The sequence below is a fragment of the Pangasianodon hypophthalmus genome, chromosome 2 (assembly GCF_027358585.1).
Source record: "Pangasianodon hypophthalmus isolate fPanHyp1 chromosome 2, fPanHyp1.pri, whole genome shotgun sequence".
Taxonomy (NCBI): domain Eukaryota; kingdom Metazoa; phylum Chordata; class Actinopteri; order Siluriformes; family Pangasiidae; genus Pangasianodon; species Pangasianodon hypophthalmus.
Genome location: NC_069711.1, coordinates 6,892,726 through 6,908,181, shown reverse-complemented (window position 1 = coordinate 6,908,181; position 15,456 = coordinate 6,892,726). Strand labels below are relative to the sequence as shown.

Genomic DNA, 15,456 nt, shown 5'->3' with positions numbered 1-15,456 from the left:
CACTTATTAGGGGTCTTGAGATGTTGTAGTGTATTTATAGATACACACACACACACACACACACCTTCTACTGACATAATTATTAATGCTATGCCTACCCTTAAACCTAACCCTGACCTTAAGCTCTCTGACCAAAAGGGAACCTTTTGGCTCTTTTAGGGTTTTTTGTTTGTTTGTTTGTTTGTTTTTGTGTTTACAAAAATTGTCCCCCAAAAATACTCAGATATTCCAATCCTTGTGGGGACATTTAGTCCACACCAACATATAACACATACCCACTCACCCTCCACACACACACACACACACACACACACAAAGGAAACTATACTCTTCCCACAGTATATGTTCTCATTAACGTGAGAATGAATATTTTATGAGCTACATCCTGGGGTTTTCTGAAGGTTCATGTTACCCTGGCACAAAAGTGAACACGGCTTGTCCTAGATCCTGCTTTGTTGGAATAAAAACTGTCTACCTGTGCTGCCCACCATGGGGTTAACAGCTATTTAAAAGGACCTGTGCTAACTGTGCCAGTGTATGCCAATATCGGCCACTTGGACTTGGCGTCGCCTGAAGCTCACTCCATCACTCCTCCCGAGCCCTTGAGCGCAGAGAGTGGGCGGGGCCAGGCGCGCGCCGCTCCGACGCGCCAAACTGCGCTGGGCTGATGTGATGCACGCGACAGCTCGTGCTTAGCGGCGGCGTTATTACGCGGTACTATGCAGACTAATTCCATCCAGCAGCGCGAATAAGAGTTGCGCGAAGAGCGACCGCTTTGCTGTCCTATATTCCGACGAATAGGACGAGTCCCGTTCAGCTTGGATTGCGAGAAGCTTCGCGTAGAGGAGGCGAGAACAGGAGAGCTCATGTACCACAGTAAGTGCACTTGGTAGTTGTGGATTGCTCAGTAGTTGGAGAGAGGAGCTTTAAAGACGCTCGGGGTCAGGCTCTAACGGAGGGGTAGACACGCGGCATGCATGCGCAAACAAGCCTGCTCTCAATCCGCTCATCAGCTCAGTTTTCATTCCCTTACTTCCTTTTCACTGGGTTATTTTCTTCACTCGAGTCAGGACTAGACAGACAGAGCCTACAGGGTCCTAGTGGCTTAATAATAATAATAATAATAATAATAATAACAATAACAACAACAACAACAACAACACACTAGGTCAATTTTAAATACTAGGTCAGTTTTACACATCTTTATTTACATCATATCTTTGCAAATGATATTTTCATGCTTATTCTTATTCTGTACATATGTAAGAGAGTTGCTAATATTTTATAATAAGAAGAATTTATATATTATTAGAAGAAATTATATATATATATATATATATATATATATATATATATATATATATATATATATATATATATATATGTGTGTGTGTGTGTGTGTGTGTGTATGTATGTATGTATATATATATATATATATATATATATATATATATATATATATGAAACTCTTATTATTCTAAAACATTAGAAAGAATAAGAATAAGCATATAGTAAACTCTCTTATATAGGTAAAGAATAAGCATATAATAGTGCACGTGGATTCATTTTTAACACTCCGCCCATAGTTCAAAATGTAACATACTTCACCATAAACCAGGCCGCAATATAACTTCTCCTACAGTATTACCTGCCCAAGGCCTTTCTCATCCCACTGTTGTTAAAACATCATCCCAACTGGAGAGGAAAGCAACCAATCTGGCAACATGGTTCATATTCCACTCTGGCTTTCTTTTAACAGTCTGATTTTCTCTGATTATAGCTGTCCACTGACTCCCGTCATATAGCAAGTTAGTCTAGACATAACACAGTCAAGAAATAAAACTTAAAAGTTGTTAGGAGCCTTTGTATTACAAGATGTAGTCGTGAAAATAGTGGATACTACAGCGAATACTGTCTTCACATGCCAAAAGAGGATATTAGGAGAAAATAGCCCTGTTGTCTGCTTCGGAAGAAGTCATACTGCAGTCCATATTGCAGATGGATATGAAAGCTAATCCTAGTACATATGAATGGAAATTGCACTATGCATTATACTATGTATATATTGTGTATTTTTTATTTATTTTTTTTATCTATTGCATGTGCTTTTCACCCTCGGCTGCCAGAGTCGGCTTTCACTGGGCCATTTTCTAGTCACTCACTGTCAATCCAGAACAGCTATCAGTGTAGCATACATTGATGTGTTGACTATGTTTTATTTTTCATTGGAAGTACTTACTTTCATTTGAATATTCTGCTCTTATTTTATAGCATGAAAGAATCAACTAAAGGCTTAGGATTATAATACAGCATAGCGGCTGATTTTTAGGATATTGGTCCAGCATTGTTTTAGCATTCTTAAGCTGAGTTACAATCATATTGATAAATCCTGTGATAAAGTTGTCTTGAAGAGAAGAGAATTGTGTTTAATGACCTACTGGATAGTCAGTAGTTACACACAGTCACAGAGGGAATGAGAGGACAGCATTTTCTTGGCGAGCATGCTGCAACCTAGCTGGCTGTCAGAAGTGATGTAGTGCAAAAGTGACATTAAAAAGATTCCAGAGTAGTTACAGTTAGAGACATGTCATAAAATTTTCATTGCATAGCCACTTGCTGGCATAGTGTCATTAGGGGCATTTCTATTTTATGTATATATTTTTCTAGGCATTTTATATGTATTTTTTTTCTCTCTATTACAAGTTCCCCAAAAATTGTTACAGCACACCTAGGCATAGATTTCTGTTTGTTTAGTTGTGCCAGAACAAAATATTTTATGTAATCAGGACAGCCAATTAAATGTCTTACTGTTTTATCTCCTTTAAACAGACACCCAAATACAGCTTTCTCACATTAAAATGTAGTTTGCAGCCAAAAGGATATTTATAGTCTCAGTTATGGTCAGCCAGATAACACACCTGTCTTCCCTGGATAAAGTTCCAACAATCTTTAGGAAATGTGCAAGTCTGGGATAAACTGGCATAAACCATTTCACAAATAAATAAAGAAAAAAAATTAGGGGAAAATGTAAATTTGCACCACATTTGCACGATTTTGCGAACTGTGATGTGCACTTTCTATCTTCAGCAGAGCTTATGTTTGATGACTGTGTGTATTTCTGCACTCCTCCATTTCATTGTGGCTTGCACAGTGCAGTCTCCCTCCTTCAGGGAAATGCTGAGCTTCTCAAGATCTCATTGCTACTAGTACAACTCTTGTATGTGCAAAGTGTAAATCTCCTGGACGGCTTAAGTGTCGAGAAACATGGTACTTACTCTGCGTACAAGTACATTTACATATAGAATAGGCCCGCCTGGGTGCTTATCAGAAATGTTATTTCTCTCAGCATTCTCTGAAGTCTATTAGGCTATACAGTACGGCAGGCCAAAGCCACACACAGACAAATGCTCAGAGTCACACCCCTTATCTTGCTTCGCTCTCATTTTGACAAAGGAATGTAAACACTGCAGAGTCTTATTTTCTTTAGCATTAATACGCACAGGGAAACTGTAAGCCTGTGACATTCTAGTCAGTTTTTTGCCCCTATCAACTGTGAAGTGTTTTTTCCCCGTCTCTAGTGTGCTGCTAATCAAGAGACAGTGAGTGGGTTATGTCATACCACATGTGTTTGACATTAATCTCCTACAGAACCATGCTCATGGTTGATGTTACGCTGAATAGGGTCCAAGTGAAATTGATCAAAGACCGGCGCGTATAATGACAGGACTGCAGTCACCAAGCCCTAACTGTAATTCAGTTAGGTAACAAAATAAAATAAAATATAATATCTGGTGAATTATTATCATTTTAATGCATAGTGGCAATCCTTGATAAATGGTGCATTGAATAAAGAGGACTAGCACACAATTGATGCCAAGAAAATCCTTGTGGCCAATGAGATATTAATAGTGTTCCTGTGTCATGGCTGTAGTGTTAAGAGTTAAAGAAACAAATACTTCGGAGTTATGAAAGCTTTCTCGTCAACCTGATCATAAGCAAAATGAGTTTGAACGAACAATAGTGATTAGGAGAAATGGTTACAGAAGATGAATGAATGAATGATGAATATTATAACTAATATTGGATTTCCTATGAATGAAGTTGAAAAAAAAAAAAAAAAAAGGTGTGACTGTTGATCTCACCTCCATCTTTAATTTTAACTATTCATAACTTTTTATACAAGTCGGCTCAGGCAATTGTTTTTTTTTTAGAAATTACAGTAGTAAACCCATGTTACTTTTAAATTTCACCACATGGACCTCTTGTTATCTGGTAGTTATAACCATTTCTATTGCGTCATGTTTAATCCCTTGATTAAATCGGAGCTCAGCAGTTAAGCTTTTGCGCTCATGACTACTAGGTTGCGAGTTCAAATCCCACCTGTGTCAGATACCCACTGTTGAGCTTTTAAGCAGGATATTTAATCCTCAACTTATCAGCTATATCTTTGCATTACGTTCTGCCTCATTTGTAAGTAAGGTTCACTAAAAGCAATTGCCAAGTAAGTAAAAATAAAATGTGAGCTTGGTTAAACTGATAGGACATGTGTCAGTATTGTGCTTTCACTTGGAGTTGGGTATGTCTGAAAGACAGTGTTTAAGACATCTCTCTAAAGAAACACATTGGTTTTGAAAAAGAGAATAAAGACCTGGGTGATGCACAATTGATACAGAGGACAGGGCATTGGCATTTGGTAAAGCACCTTGTGTGAAATCTCTTGTGCGCTGTTTCATTATTTATTGCAAGAAAAGGACAGGAGTGAGTGGGAGCTAAGTAACCAGATATGAGAGGTGCTTGAAAGATTTTCCCGTATTACACCATTTAGACAACATTATCTATGGCAACACATAAATAATACTATTTGTTATTTCTGATTTTGCTTGAAATTGTTTTGGACCACTTTTAAAATGTTCTACTCGAAAGGGCTTAATATAAATTAACTGCTTCCAACAGGTTGAATGTGGTTTGTCAAACCAGTATAAGTTAGTTTGGATAATGCCTTTTTTTTTTTTTTTTCAACCACCCAACCAAGCCATTATGTAAAAGGTGGAAAATGTTATTAAATGGAGTGGGAGTGTTGTGTATATAAGATTATATCTCAAGATACAAACTCCTGAGGGCACATGTTGAATTTTTTTATTAATAAATGTAAAAGAAGCCTTTCCCCACCCTTATCTTGAGCATTTGTATCTTTTCCTAAAGGCTGAGTCATGCAGTTTTGAGTTTGTAATTGTGAAGCCATGTGGTTTCATTTGAGAATCGATAATAATGTCTATAATAACTAAACGTAATGTCAAATCTGATGCCAGGAAAAGACTTGTGGCCGGTGGGATATCAGAGGTGTATTTATGGGCAGTAGCTTTGGTGACAGTTAAGGACAGGATTGCTTCTGAGGTACAAAAGCACTCTCAACAATAGGATCATAGATAATATTTATAAGAACGAGTAAAAGAAACTTTGTTGGATTTCTTATATATATACAGAACTGTAGGAAAAGCTATGGCTGCTAATTTATACCTTGTGCCAACCTTAACCTTTTGCTTCTTACACTAGTTGGCTTGTGCAAATTATTGCATCATTAGACCAGGGATTCTCAAACTTTTTGTAGCCAGGAATGCCTTTAACTGTAAGATTAATTCCATGGACACCTCAGCACAGGTTTGGTTCATGAACATTATTTAAATTTGTACAAAAATATTTTTGTCAACTTATCAGAGCCATCTATTCCTGAACATTCTGCTGACAGAAGACATTAGCTCCAAGCTGACATTATACACCTCTGTGTATATTATATGCCACTGTGTTAGCCCATTGTGGTGGTCTGTTTGTACATTGTGACATTGAATTGCAGCAGTAGCTCAGCACTTAAGGTTCTGTGCTAGTGACCAGAAAGCTAAATCTCGACTGATACTTAGATCGTATTTACTTAGATTGTATTCAGTCTATGAGTAATTTGCTTTGGATAAAGGTGTCTGTCAGATGAAATGAAATGAGACGAAATGAAAATGTTAAATGTGTTTAACCATGAACTTCAGCTAGTGTAGGTCGACAGTAACCTTGCTTTACAGCGTAACTGTTCACATGGATAAAAATGAAGTGCTGGAGCGAACACTATACTGTGTAGGGCCACTGAAAAACAAAACAAAACGCTGTCTTAAACTTTGGCCATGCCAATTCCGCACCAGCATTCTCTCCCTAAGAACGGTATATGTTAAGCAGAAAAGCCAAGAAAGTTACACAAAAGTGTATTTTTTTCCCAACATATTTCTTTTGAAGTGTCTATCTCTCAATGCTTTGTCATTGTCAATTAAGGACTTTCATTAAGTGAACTGAGCACAAACACATGGAAGATGGAGATTTAATACCTCCTTAAAGGTCATGAGGATTACTTAATGAATTTCAAGCCCTACATCTATGAAAATCCGTGAAAAGTAAGCTTGTTGGAAAATACTAAGTAAATCAGAGCAGCATTTGCCCTTTATTATCTGTTACAGGGCGTGGGCATCAAAAATCTCTTCATGATGTAATAAACAGATACACTTTATTTGACGTTAAGCTTCCTTTCCCATGAAAGTCATTCTTTTTTCTTTGCAGGTCAGCATCATTTTTATGAGAGGCTGTGCTTTATTGTTTAACACCCACACTGCCTCACTTCGTTTGAGGGCACACAAATTGCACCATCATTCATTTTAATATCACCATTAAGTTCATAATATTCACATTATTATTATTATTATTATTATTATTATTATTATTATTATTATCTTGGATATTCTTTACTGTGAATAGATGAATAGACGTCATCGTGGACTCTGAATGGACCTTTTATTGTTACATACAGTATATATGATCCCTTGTTGGGCAAATCATTTGCCTTATTTGCTTACAGTTAGGAAATGCAGAATCCATTTCCAAGTTATTCTCTTACTCTTTTAAATGAGATCTTGACCCACTGTTGACAGTTTTAGTACCATCTTTTTTAGTCTATCCATATGTTATGTTAAACATATACAATTAAAATGTATTCTTTTACTGTCTTTTGTGAGTCTTGCGTGAAAAATATTTCATTTTGTCAAAAAATGCATTATACAAAACTAGTGCAATGCCTCATACATTTTAATATAGTTAGGTTTTACCATAGAGAGGACAGAGTATGGTTGCCCCCTTTAACTGCTCCTTCTTAACTATTGTCTGTCATCCTCATGAATTGCTTATGCAATCCTTGTGCAACATGCTTCCACCTTTGGGGATGTGTCTAATTGTGGGCTTAATAACAGCAGTGCAGCTTGACAATCCACTTGTGGATCTCTCAGAGCAGAGGGACTGTTTTATTGTTTACCATTAATGTACTCCCTGATATTTTTCCTCCATTGTAGAGTAACATTTAGCTAGAGACAGCTATGGATTAAACTACCAAGAAATTTCAAATGTAATACTGATATCTAACCAGATGTTGGCAGGTAAAGGTGTACCTAAAAAATAGTGCTCATTTGGAACAGTGTACATTTCACTTCACAAAGAAAAGCTAGAAAAGTGATTGTAATTCAGTATTTAGCTAAAGCCATTCTGTATGCTAATTAGTAAAACACTACTTAACTATGATGCCAACCTAGCTAACATATTTCTTTTTGGATTATACGCTGACATAAAACCGACATAAGCTTTGTAGTGCTTGATGATCTCGATGATGACAATTAAGTAGTCATGTGTAGATGGGTTTTATGTGTAACAGCATCAGGGCTTATACTACTATTCATATTTCCGCTTTATTAAAAATACACTCAAACTGTACTTACCTCCACAACTGATAGGCAGTGCTTTTTGACTTTTGCTTTTTAAACACAAATACAAAGTGTGGTGTGAGAAATTGTGTCCCACAGATTAATGTATCTAATTATTCAGCCCCCTTTAATTTTTCCACATACTGTAGTGTTACAACCTGGAACTGAAATGGACTGGGATTATATGTCATGAATATATACAAAAAAAGCATAAATATTCACCTCACTGCTGTGAAACCCCTAAATTAGATCTGGTGTAACCAGTTGCCGTCAGAAGTCACATAATTAGTTTAATGGATAAATACATCTGTTCCAGGAAACCCAGGAGTTTGTTAGAGAACAAACCTTCCAGCAGGACAACAGCCCTAAATATACTGTCAAAGCTTCACTAGAATTATTCAAAACCATGAATGTGTTAGAATGACCCAGTCAAACCCCAGACCTCAATCCATTTTAGAACCTGTGGCAAGACTTGAAAATTGCTGCTCACCCACAATTTCCATCTAATCTGGCAGAGCTTGAGCAATATGGCCAAGATGAGTAGGCAAAAATATCAGGATCCAGATGTTCAAAGCTGATGGAGACACATCCCTGAATACTTGTAGCTATAATTTCGGCAAAGGTAGTTTGATCAAATATTGACCCAAGGGGGTGAATACTTATGCAAACAACAAATGCCTGCTTTTTGAGTAAAATTAACCTGTGTGTCAAAATAAAAGTATTTTATATTTTATAGTTTTATATATATATATATATATATATATATATATATATATATATATATATATATATATATATATATATATATATATATATATATATATATATATGTATAATTTCATTTTTACTTAATTTATATAACTCAAATGCTAAAATTCCAATTAACTCCACTTTAATTCCTGGTTCTAACACTACAGAACATGAAAAAGTTGTGAAGGACAGGGGTGAAAACTTAAGAAAGCACTGTTTGGAGTCAATTTTGTACCAAGGTCAGGGGACTAGTTGCTCCCAATTCCAGTTAATCAGTAGACAAGTAGACATTTCAGGCATATAGCTTCTTTCAAGACCTACTGACTTCGTTTTTTTTTTTTTTTTTACAAAAGCCAAACACAAAGGAAGACTTCTATAACATAGATAGATAGATAGAGCATAACAAAAAATAAATCAGAAACAAAAAAAAGCAAAAAAATGAAACAAATAAATGAGTAGTAAAGGGGTAAAGGGAGGTATACATTGCAATTATACATTTATACTCAGTGGTTAAAGGCTCTGGGTTACTGTAAAGTAGGTTAGGAGTTCAAGCCCCAGCACTGCCACACTGCCACTGTTGGGCCCCTGAGCAACTCCATTAACCCTATCTGCCACATGGGTGTCGTATCATGTCAGGGATATGCAAAGAACTTCACTGTAATGTTTGTGGGACGAATAAAAGCTGCTGTTACTTCTTCTTCAGATCCTTTAACAGACAATGATTTTTAGAGCATCAGAAACTGGGTGTGCAAGTGTTAGAATTAGATTGCCATCTTTCTGTGTTTTTGCTTGTCAAGTGCACTAGAGAGCCCTTCATTGCCCGTTGCCAAAAGCTGAAGATCTCCAGTGAAAACTGAGGCCTCTTGAGTGAGCCAATATAAAATTTTCAAGAGGTTCAAAAGTCCCCTACACCCTTATCATTACACAGATGATGATTGGGTCCGCATTACTATCAAATAACATTCCCTGAATGCCCAAGGCATATCACGAAATAATTATTTCCCAAAGACTCAGGTGTGGGCAGGGTTCAGTCGTGTTCACAGAATTTTAAAATGTTAGAAATTGTATTGCCATGTTGGACTTGGAATTTGAGTTGTTATAATTCTATATGGTCAGAGGAAAGTGGTCCATGGTATGGTGTGCTAGGAGGGCAACATCATGAGGCATAAGAACAAGTGACAGAATAGTGTGATTTTGTGAGACACACTGTTTTGATAGGGTCCTCATATCATATTATATGACAAATTTGAGCATCTAGTAGAGTTCTGAAGGATTTTGATATCTGTCATTTGTCTGGCCAGTTATATGTTCCCAAGAAAGAACATATGCCACCTTCTGGCATATGCTCTGGTAGGACTCTGAAATGACTTAAAAGCACTGGCATATCAAGATTGATACTCCTGTTGAAAATTAAAAACTCATAATGTTGTATTTGTGCTTGGAGTCAGTAATTTAAAAATGACATAACATTTAGCATAACGATGGGCCTGGAGGACTAAATAATAGACAACTGTTTGTGTGGAAATAAGCCACGGTCTTGCAGAAAAGTACCAAATTGCTGATTCTAAATATAGCATGTGACCTTTTGGAGGTCCTGTACAATTACAAAGCCACAGTACGTTGCAGATGTAGCAGTGTTACACAGCCTTAACATTATCCAATGATATTTACTTTATGAAATTACAGTCAGAGAGCTGAACCTTGTTCGATACACTGTAACAAAAATTATTTGCTTAAATGGAGGCCTCCTAGATTGCTTGGTTAAATCAAACACAATGGGTTTCAAAGGTCTTACAACAAAGCTAACAAGGAACAGTGGAGCAGGGGAAACTGGTGTGGTGCATTATCATAGGCAGAAGGGCAGTCACTCTTTTGAACATGTCAGGAACCCTTACTGAAGCTCTCTCAAAAGCTGAAAGAATGCTTTTAAGTGAACCAGCTGTGATATTTTGTAGAGAATTCTGCAGGGTTTCATAAAGGAATAGCTCATCCAAAATGGAATATTGTTAAAGAAAGGAAGCAGTTACTCGAACTGCATAATGACTCCTGCTAGATTTCATTTATTATTAGCAACACTGGCTTTCTAAGGATTCTCTTTTCTCTGTTTTATTTCTTACTATTTTAGATTTTTAGATTTTTTGTTATCTGGAGTTTTTCACTGTTCCTCCATTACATCTAAATTCATGATAAAGGCATTTCAAAATGTATATGATTACACTATTTGTTACATATCTTACACTACCATATTAGAATATTAGGGCATGTCATGTGAATTGTGGTTGTGCTCTGTTGGGTATCTTCAGAGCCTCTCTCCTTCCTTTATTAACTAAGAGGTTCCTGCAAGTATGTTCTAGACACAAGCAATGACTAGCTTAAGATACTTATCAGTTGTGCTGTCCAGTCTGAGTTAGGGAATATGATATGACTAGACCCCATCTACCTTTCACACACACACACACACACACACACACACACACACACACCTACCAAACCACATAACCACCAATGTGTATGGATTTGCAGTACTTAATTATAGTGACTTTTACTTTTACATATTACTGGTTTGTAAATAACACAAAGTGAATACTACATGCCAGATATCCCATAGCTGATATGACAAAAAAGAATGTTAACCCTAGTAGATGGCTAAGCTCAAAATTGACCTTGACATTGGACTAAGGTCGTGGTGCGACATCATGCTGCTGAAGTTATTTAGGCTTTGGGTCCTGTGCCTCTACCTGTAATGAAATATGGTTCCTCTAAAGCCATAGCTCTTAAAGTGGGGGCTAGGGATCACAACCTGCAATCATTTTCTACAATTATCAAAGTTATTATGTGTATTATTGAATTCTGCTTCACGATGATAGGAAGCGTCAACATTGAAGGATCAAAAACGCTTGGCTGCCACAAGCCAATAATCCCTGTGGTAACTTTTTTGACACCTCTTGGTTAAAACCCAAAGAGCCAGAAGGATCATTATCAGCCTGTTTGACTGGTCACTTGAATTGTGAGGAAAATCTTCAACTCACAGTCACACAAACAGACTAAGTATTACCACACACGAAATGAACAGCTGGGAAATAATTATGACAGAGACATGATTAAAGGACAACATGCCAGATGCTGCAAGCCTCCCGCTCTACTGTGCAGATAGAACTCTGAGCTTAGTCAGAAAAAAGGAGGGGGCGTTTTGGAATTTACATAAACAACAATTGGTGTACAGATACAGACAACATTGAAAGACATTGTTCTCTTAACCTGGAGTAGACCTTCATCCTGCTGACAAGATTCAGACTGGATTATTATTACAGCGGTTATTACCTCCTCAAGATTATGTTAAGCTATGAACATACTACATGTCACAATCAGAGCCCTGCAGGCCGCCCATCCTGACGTTGACTTTATTATTGCAGGAGATTTCAATCACACATACGTGAAGACAGTGCTGCCTACATTTCATAAAAATCTGGGACTTCCAATCAGGGAAAATAACATACTGGAACAATGCACAAATGTCCAAAAGTTTACAAAGCAAGACACTCGCCCTAGAACGTGTGACTTCCCAGTGATCAGCAGATCCATGCCAACTATCAAAACAGTGAAAATACGGACTGATAAATCTGATTCAGATGTCATGGACTGTTTGAACTGCATGGATGTTTGGACTGCATTGTCACAAAGAATGCTGACCTGAGGAGCACACCTCCAGTGTTCCATCCACTTCCACCTAGTGTCACATGCAATAAGGACATTAAACCATTCCCAAATCATAAAAAGGCTCAACAATGAGGTGTAGAATCTACTCAAAATATGGGAGGCAGTTTTCAGAAATGGAGATGCACAAGCCCATGGAGTAACAAGGACAAACTTAAGGAACGGAATCATAAATGCAAAGCAAGAATACAGATTGAAGCTCACGTCAGCAACAACAACAGGCCCCGCTGCACGTGGCAAGCCACAAGTCTATCAGAGACTACAAAAGCAACAGCTTTCCTCTTCTTTCCACAAGACATGCCTCACTCTGTCACTGTCAGCAAGCAGGCCTTCCATGGTAAGTAAGGCACACACTGCACAGGATCCATCAGCAGTCTTTGGATGAGTAACCAGGGTCTTTCCTGATGAACTGGCAGTTGTCTTCACACATATATTCAACCTCTTTCTGTGGCATGCAATGTTTCCAACCTGCTTTAAATATACCACAATCGTGGCAGTACCCAAGCCAACTGAAAAACTCTATAACCATCCACACATCCCTAACCCATCTGGTGCAGGAGAACACATATGCATGGACGCTATTTACCACAGTATCTGCCAAACTGGTTTCCAAACTCCTCAGCCCCAACTTCAGCACTCTAATCTGCAACTGGATTATGGATTTTCTTACCAACAAACTCCAGTATATCCAGATTGGACATGCACAACTCCACCATTCTGACTCTGCTACTGTACTGTGCAATGCTGAAACTAACCAGGTGGTGTATGGAAAACAATCTGGAACTGAATGCAAAGAAGAACAAGGATGGTATCATAGACTTCAGGAAATCAAACATGAAGGAGCCCTCTGCCATACACAAAAAATGTGGAGATGGAAAGGGTGGATGGATTCAAATTTCTGGAGTCTTTGTGACAGAGGAGTTTTGTCTTGTCCTTTTATAAATTTTGGAAGGACATCTTCTAGGTGATGTCACTGTGGTGCTCCATTTTCTCTATTTGTTGATGATGGCCTTTATGGTGTTCCATGGTACATCAAATGTTTTGGAAATTCTTTTATACCCCTCTCCTGATTGATACTTTTTAACAAGTGAGATACCATGCATCCTTTGTAAGCTCTTTGCGGGCCATGGCTTCAGCGGTCAGATGAAACTAAGAAGATGTGAAGAAAATCCTATAGAAACAACTGATCTTTATTTGGGGTTAATCAGAATAATTTCATTCATGATAGCTGTATGATAATTACTTTTGAACATGAGATTGAATGTGATTGGTTCATTCTGAATACAGCCACATCCCCAATTATAAAACACACTTAGGCAACCAGTTTATTGAAATTTTTTTTTTATTTTTCCCTAAAATGTTTCTGATTATTTTTCACTTAATTTGTTGTAATTTCACACTTAGGGTGGAAAACGTTCTGACATGATTTATCGCGGTTTCATTTTTTACATCACAAGAACCTGCCATTTTAACAGGGGTGTGCAGACTTTTTATATCCATTGTACTGTTTTGACAGTATGGTTTGCTAGTTACACTGCTGATCACCAGAGAGAACTTCAGCGTGTGATGAAGATGGCCCAGCTTATTGTTATCGTAGAGTGAATCTCCCAGACCTGGATCATCATCATCACCATGTTTGTACAATCAGGATACTGCTACAGGTCCACCTCACCCCCACGACTCGACTAAGGAACGGCTTCTTTCCCACATCTGTTCCCAGACTGTCTGATCCCCCCTTCATACCAGTGCCCCACCCTCAACAAATCCCTGAAAACAAGTACCTGTCATCCCTAGTGCAATAGGACTCAAGGTGACAGCACACCCTAGTCCCATTCTCAGTGTTTACATGACATTTCACATGAACTTTCCAACATGGGCATTTGCAGTGCCCCATCCTCTGTGTAACAAAGTGGACTCAGGAGAAGGTTTAGGATCCATATTGCAGAAAGGCTTTATTGACAATACCAAAACACGGTCCAAAATCCAAAATGAAAGAGAAGACATGGGTCCAAACATTCAAGGCATTCAACTGACAGAACCTAAGGATAATCCAAAGAGTAGTCTGAAGGAAAGGCAAAGTTTCTAGACACATACAAGGCTCTGAGGGATAAACAAGACTCAAAACTAGAGGACTGACAAAATTCGCAATGAGATATTGAAAACTGCAGGCTTACATATGTGCAATGGGAAAGTGGACAGGAAGTAAAACTCAAAGGCCATGAACTCAAGAGAGCACAACCTCTGCTGCAGCTGGTCAGCCCAGTTTCATCATTTTTTCAACATAAATAGACACTGTGTTGGAGTTTATGCACTACTAAAAGAATAATGGTTGCAACCTGTGACATAGTTTCAACATAGTCTTAAGTTATAGCTTAAAAGTAGGTGTAAAAAAAGTGCTATAGTAGGTGTAGTGTTTGCTATGAATAAAAAGCAACCATGTGCAGAGTAAGAGCTTTGCTTTTATAAATCTATTTTGTTTTCTTGGTGTTTTGTTAGGAGGATTTCTTCATGTAGATAGTCATAGTACATGATCACTAGACATGGACAGCTTGCAGAAATAACACATAAACGGGAGGCTATTTTTATATCAACCAGCGTAGAGAGCTCTTTCCTCGGGTAGTGCAAAATGTCATCAAACTGAGATATTGGCAAGTTAGTATACATCACATATTTTAAACATTTACCATAAATGTAATATCATACTGTCGTTCAGCATATTCAAATGCAGTTTGCAGCCATTGGTTATTTTTGGCTATGGTTTGTTACTAAAATGCTGCTAAATTTGTTGCCCAAGCTGCAGAACAGAGACAAGAGCATACCAGTATAAGATATACAAATATAATATAGGGCCAAATGTTCGTAGACACCTGACCATCACACCCAAATGTGGGCCTTCCCCAAACTGTTGCCACAATGTTGGAAGTACACAATTGTATTAGATGTCTTTGTATGAGGGTTTTATAACAGCAAAGGGGGGATAAATTTGGAAAAGGATGTTCACAAAGCACATATGGGTAAAGTGGTCAGGTATTCACAAACCTTTGGCCATATAGTGTACAAGAGATGGATGAATTGAGTCAACACTTTATTCTAAAGCAACATACTTTTTGATTTTTTTTTTCCTTTTTCTAGGGTTAAAAAAATAAATAAACTGAAATAAATATATAAAACACTGAAAAAAACTAGACAGACAGTAACCGATTCTCTTCTG

General features: G+C 37.6%; 1 protein-coding gene across 1 annotated transcript in view; it reads left to right on the top strand.

Moving 5' to 3' along the window:
• The first annotated feature begins 529 nt into the window (after window positions 1–529).
• cntn4 (contactin 4) overlaps window positions 530–15,456 on the top strand; it is a 158,116-nt gene continuing 143,189 nt past the window's right edge. Inside the window, exon 1 of the mRNA XM_026918278.3 lies at window positions 530–876. The gene's annotated coding sequence lies outside the window, so the exon portion shown is untranslated. The remainder of the gene's footprint in view (window positions 877–15,456) is intronic.